The sequence below is a fragment of the Arachis duranensis genome, chromosome 1 (genome assembly GCF_000817695.3).
Source record: "Arachis duranensis cultivar V14167 chromosome 1, aradu.V14167.gnm2.J7QH, whole genome shotgun sequence".
NCBI lineage: Eukaryota > Viridiplantae > Streptophyta > Magnoliopsida > Fabales > Fabaceae > Arachis > Arachis duranensis.
In genome coordinates this window covers 68,941,307-68,947,526 of record NC_029772.3, presented here as the reverse complement: position 1 = coordinate 68,947,526, position 6,220 = coordinate 68,941,307, and the positions used below count along the sequence as shown (strand labels likewise).

The following is a 6,220-nucleotide window of genomic DNA, read 5'->3' as shown; positions in this document are numbered from 1 at the left end:
GAGAAAGCTTCTACAACGAGCAACAGCTGAGGAACCACAACACCCACCCACATGTACATCTCAGCATGCACCGAGGACTGTGCAATCTTTAAGTATGGGGAGGCCGATACCGATCTCCACGAGTTAGTTAGTACCTTCTCAACACCAGTTTTTGTTTTTCATTGTTAAATTTGCATGTTTGATTGCATGTTTGTTTTTTTTTTGTGCATATTTTACCACTTGGTTAAAGTAATATTTTCTTTTTCAAGAAATTTTTATAGTATTTCACTAATTTGAATAAAACTTTTTGAAAAACTTGTTTGAAGAAATATTATTTTGGAACATAGTTTAGAGCTCGAACACACAAAACCAGTGAGATTTTGAGCCTATTTGATTGGTTGCATTTTATCAACCAATATTTTATTTTTGGTGTGTGTTTCTCTCTCTAAAAATTGTGATCTTTGTCTTGCTTAATTCTATATTTCCATTATTTGATGTATGCATGCACTTATATGATTGAGGCCTTGTTTCACTGAGCTTACATACCCTTATGGCCTTACCTTTTATTATCCTTTGCAAACCCATGTTGAGCCTATATGTATATGATTGAGGCCTTACCTTTTATTATCCTTTTGGATTGAGGCTTCCACTTGTCAACATAAAGGGTATGTATATGGAGTTGGATGAAGTATCAACTATTGCATGCCTGATTTATATCTTAAAGCTGGCTGGCTATTAAGCCATGCCTAACCCTTGGATTGGAGCTTTAGGCTAACATTGAAAGATTCCTGGAATTCTTATTAAAAATTTTGAATTTCTTATTTTCTTTTTCCTATATGTTTTTCAAAAAAATTAAAAGAAAATACAAAAAAATCATAAAATCATAAAAAAACCAAAAATTTTTGTGTTTCTTGTTTGAGTCTTGAGTCAATTTTTAAGTTTGGTGTCAATTGCATATTCATATTGTTCTTGCATTTTTTCGAAAAAATCATGCATTCATGGTGTTCTTCATGATCTTCAAGTTGTTCTTGGTAAGTCTTCTTGTTTGATCTTGATGTTTTCTTGTTTTGTGTCTTTTATTGTTTTTCATGTGCATCTTTGCATTCATATTGTCTAAGCATTAAAGATTTCTATGTTTGGTGTCTTGCATGTTTTCTTTGCATAAAAATTTTTTCAAAAATATGTTCTTGATGTTCATCATGATCTTCAAAGTGTTCTTGGTATTCATCTTGACATTCATAGTCTTCTTGCATGCATCATATGTTTTGATTCATAATTTTCATGTTGTGAGTCATTTTTTATGTTTTTCTGTCTCATAATTAAAAATTCAAAAATAAAAAAATATATCTTTTCCTTTTTTCTCTCAAAATTTCAAAAATTTGGGTTGACTTAGTCAAAAAAATTTTAAAATTAGTTGTTTCTTGTAAGTCAAGTCAAATTTTCAAATTTTAAAAATCTTATCTTTTCAAAACTTTTTCAAAAATGAAATCTTTTTCATTTTTCTTATTAATTTACGAAAATCCTTTAAAATATTTTTCAAAAATATTTTTCTTAGTTTTATCTTTATTTTCGAAAATTATTAATATGATTGATTCAAAAATTTGAAGTTTGTTACTTTCTTGTTAAGAAAGGTTCAATCTTTAAATTCTAGAATCATATCTTTTAGTTTCTTGTTAGTCAAGTAATTAATTTTAATTTTAAAATTAAATCCTTTTCAACCATATCTTTTTTCATATCTTTTTCAAAATTTTATCTTTTTCAAAAAAAATTTGATTTCAAAATATCTTCTTATCTTCTTATCTTTTCAAATTTGACTTTCAAATCTTTTTCAACTAACTATTTGACTTTTTGTTTGTTTCTTATCTTTTTCAAAACCACCTAACTACTCTTCCCTCTCTAATTTTCGAAAATACCTCACCTCTTTTTCAAAATTCTTTTCAATTGATTAATTGTTTTAAATTTTAATTTTAATTTTATTTCTTATCTTAATTTTTGAAAATCATCAACCCCTTTTCAAAATAATTTTTGAAAACTTCTCTCTCTCATCTTATTCTATTTATTTATTCATTTACTAACACTTTTCTTCATCTCAAATCTCTGCCCCTATCCTCACCCTTGTGTTTGGATTCCCCTTTCTTTACTCCCTTCTTCTTCTACTAACAATAAGGAACCTCTTTACTGTGACATAGAGGATTCGTCTTCCTTTTCTGTTCTCTTATTTCTCATATGAGCAGGAATAAGGAAAAAGGCATTCTTATTGAAGCTGATCCAGAACGTGAAAGGACTCTGAAGAGGAAACTAAGAGAAGCTAAATTATAATAATCCAGATACAACCTTGCTAAAATTTTCGAACAAGAAAAGGATATGGCAGCTGAACCCAACAACAATAATGCAAGAAGGATGCTTGGTGATTATACTGCACCTACTTCTAAGTTTGATGGAAGAAGCATCTCAATTCCTACCATTGGAGCAAACAATTTTGAGCTGAAACCTCAATTAGTTGCTCTAATGCAACAGAACTGCAAGTTTCATGGACTTCCATCAGAAAATCCCTACCAGTTCTTAACTGTGTTCTTGCAGATCTGTGAGACTGTTAAGACTAATGGAATAGATCCTAAAGTCTACAGGCTCATGCTTTTCCCTTTTGCTGTAAGAGACAGAGCTAGAACATGGTTGGACTCTCAACCTAAAGATAGCCTGGACTCCTGGGATAAGCTGGTCATGGCCTTCTTAGTTAAGTTCTTTCCTCCTCAAAAGATGAGCAAGCTTAGAGTGGATATTTAGACCTTCAAACAAAAAGATGGTGAATCCCTCTATGAAGCTTGGGAAAGATACAAGCAGATGACCAAAAGATGTCCTTCTGACATGTTTTCAGAATGGACCATGATAGATAAATTCTATTAAGGTCTATCTGAGTTCTCTAAGATGTCACTAGACCATTCTGCAGGTGGATCTATTCACGTAAAGAAAATGCCTGCAGAAGCTCAAGAACTTATTGACATGGTTGCAAATAACCAGTTCATGTACACTTCTGAGAGGAATTCCGTGAATAATGGGACGCCTCAAAGGAAGGGAGTTCTTAAAATTGATGCTCTGAATGCCATTTTGACTCAGAATAAAATGTTGACTCAGCAAGTTAACATGATTTCTCAAAGTCTGAATGGATGGCAAAATGCATCCAACAGTACTAAAGAAACATCTTCTGAAGAAGAAGCTTATGATCCTGAGAACCCTGCAATGGCAGAGATAAATTACATGGGTGAACCTTATGGAAACACCTATAATTCGTCATGGAGAAATCATCCAAATTTCTCGTGGAAGGATCAACAAAAGCCTCAACAAGGCTTTAATAATGGTGGAAGAAATAGGCCCAGCAATATCAAGCCTTATCCATCATCTTCTCAGCAACAGACAGAGAATTATGAGCAGAGTACCTCTAACTTAGCAAATTTAGTCTCTGACCTGTCTAAAGCCACTTTAAGTTTCATGAGTGAGACAAGATCCTCCATCAGAAATTTGGAGGCACAAGTGGGCCAGCTGAGTAAGAAAATCACTGAAACTCCTCCTAGTACTCTCCCAAGCAATACTGAAGAGAATCCAAAAAGGGAGTGCAAGGCCATTAATATAATCAACATGGCCGAACCTAGAGAGGAAGGAGAGGACGTGAATCCCAATGAGGAAGACCTCATGGGATGTCTCTCAAGCAAGAAGGAGTTCCCTATTGAGGACCCAAAGGAATCTGAGGCTCATATAGAGACCATAGAGATTCCATTAAACCTCCTTCTGCCATTTATGAGCTCTGAAGACTATTCTTCCTCTGAAGAGGATGAAGATGTAACTGGAGAGTAAGTTGCTCAATATCTAGGAGTTATCATGAAGCTGAATGCCAAGTTATTTGGTAATGAGACTTGGGAAGGTGAACCTCCCTTGCTCATCAATGAACTAGATACATGGGTTCGGTAAACCTTACCTCAAAAGAGACAAGATCCTGGCAAATTCTTAATACCCTGTACCATAGGCACCATGACCTTTGAAAAAGCTCTGTGTGACCTGGGGTCAAGCATAAATCTTATGCCACTCTCTGTAATGGAGAAGCTGGAGATCATTGAGGTACAGCCTGCCATATTTTCAATACAAATGGCAGATAAGTAAGTAAGACAGGCGTAGGAATTGGTAGAGGACGTGTTAGTAAAGGTTAAAGGCCTTTACATCCCTGCTGATTTCATAATCTTAGACACTAGGAAGGAGGAGGATGAATGCATCATCCTTGGAAGACCTTTCCTAGCCACAGCAAGAGCTGTGATAGATGTTAACAGAGGAGAATTAGTCCTTCAATTAAATGGGGACTACCTTGTGTTTAAGACCCAAGGGTGTTCTTCTTTAACAATGGAGAGAAAGCATGAAAAGCTTCTCTCAGTACAGAGTCAAACAAAGCCCCCACAATCAAACTCTAAGTTTGGTGTTGGAAGGCCACAACCAAACTCTAAGTTTATTGTTGACTCTCCACATCCAAACTCTAAGTTTGGTGTTGGGAGTCTACGACATTGACCTGATCACCTGTGTGGCTCCATGAGAGCCCACTGTCAAGCTATTGATATTAAAGAAGCGCTTATTGGGAGGCAACCCAATTTTTATTTATCTAATTTTATTTTATTTTTATTGTTCTTTTATGTTTTATTAGGTTCATGATCATGTGGAGTCACGAAAAAAATACTAAAATTAAAAACAGAATAAAAAATAGCAGAAGAAAAATCACACCCTGTAAGAAGGACTTACTGGCGTTCAAACGCCAGTAAGGAGCATTTGGCTGGCGTTCAACGCCAGAACAGAGCATGGATCTGGCGTTGAACACTAGAAACAAGCAGCATCTTGGCGTTTGAATGCCAGGAATATACCCTGAGGAGAGCTGGCGCTGAGCGCCAGAAACAAGCATGGAACTGGCGTTCAACGCCAAAAACATGCTACAATTGGCGTTGAACGCCCAAAATAAGCATCATTTCGGCGTTTAAACACCAGAATTGTATGCAAAGGCATTTTACATGCCTAATTAGTGCAGGGATGTAAATCCTTGATACCTCAGGATCTGTGGACCCCACAGGATCAACCCAGGATTTGTGGACCCCACAGAATCCCCACCTACCTCAACTCACCTTCTCTCTTCTTCACCAATCACCTCAATCTCTCTTCCCCATCACCTCTTCACCACTCACATCCATCCATCCTTTTTCACCCAATCCCACCCATATGACCGAAACATACTCATCTCTCCCTCTCCTCCATATCTTTTTCTCTTCTTTCTTCTTTTGCTCGAGGGCGAGCAACATTCTAAGTTTGGTGTGGTAAAAGCATAGCTTTTTTGTTTTTTCATAACCATTGATAGCACCTAAGGCCAGAGAAACCTCAAAAAAAAAGAGAGAAAAGGGAAGACAAAAGCTTCCACCTCTGAGTCATGGGAGATGGAAAGATTCATCTCAAGGGTCCATAGCTCAGTAGTAGAGAATTTGACTGCAAATCAAGAGATCCATGAGATACCTCAGGGGATACATTTTCCTCCACACAATTATTGGGAGCAACTAAGGATAGGAGCACCAAAATCACTAGGGATCAAGCAACAGAGGCAAGGAAGAGACATGAAGGAGCTCAAAAAGCACCATTGATCCTTCAAAAAAGCGCCACCCTCACTAAGGTGGACTCATTCCTTAACTTCCTTGTTCTTATATCTGTTTTTCGATTTTTATGCTTCATGTTTGTCTATGTTTGTGTCTTTACTTCATGATCATTAGTATTTAGTAACTATGTCCAAAGGCCATGAATAATTCCATGAATCCTTCACCTCTCTTAAATGAAAAAATGTTTTAATACAAAAAGAACAAGAAGTACATGAGTTTCAAATTTATCCTTGAATTTAGTTTAATTATATTAATGTGGTGACAATACTTTTTGTTTTCTGAATGAATGCTTGAACAGTGCATGTTTTTTATCTTGTTGTTTATGAATGTTAAAATTGTTGGCTCTTGAAAGAATGATGAACAAAGAGAAATGCTATTGATAATCTGAAAAATCATGGAATTGATTCTTGAAGCAAGAAAAAGTAGTGAATAGTAAAAGTGTGGCAAAAAAAATTTGGCGAAAAAAAATAGAAAGAAAAAGAAAAGCAAGTAGAAAAAGCCAATAGCCCTTAAAACCAAAAGGCAAGGGTAAAAAGGATCCAAGGCTTTGAGCATCAATGGATAGGAGGGCC

At 35.7% G+C, this 6,220-nt stretch overlaps 1 non-coding gene across 1 annotated transcript; it reads right to left on the bottom strand.

The window, feature by feature from the left end:
- Nucleotides 1-2,742: 2,742 nt before the first annotated feature.
- On the bottom strand, nucleotides 2,743-2,846 carry LOC127742879 (small nucleolar RNA R71). Its single transcript, XR_008004243.1, has one exon. It is a non-coding gene; the product is annotated as a small nucleolar RNA R71 (small nucleolar RNA).
- Nucleotides 2,847-6,220: the final 3,374 nt, after the last annotated feature.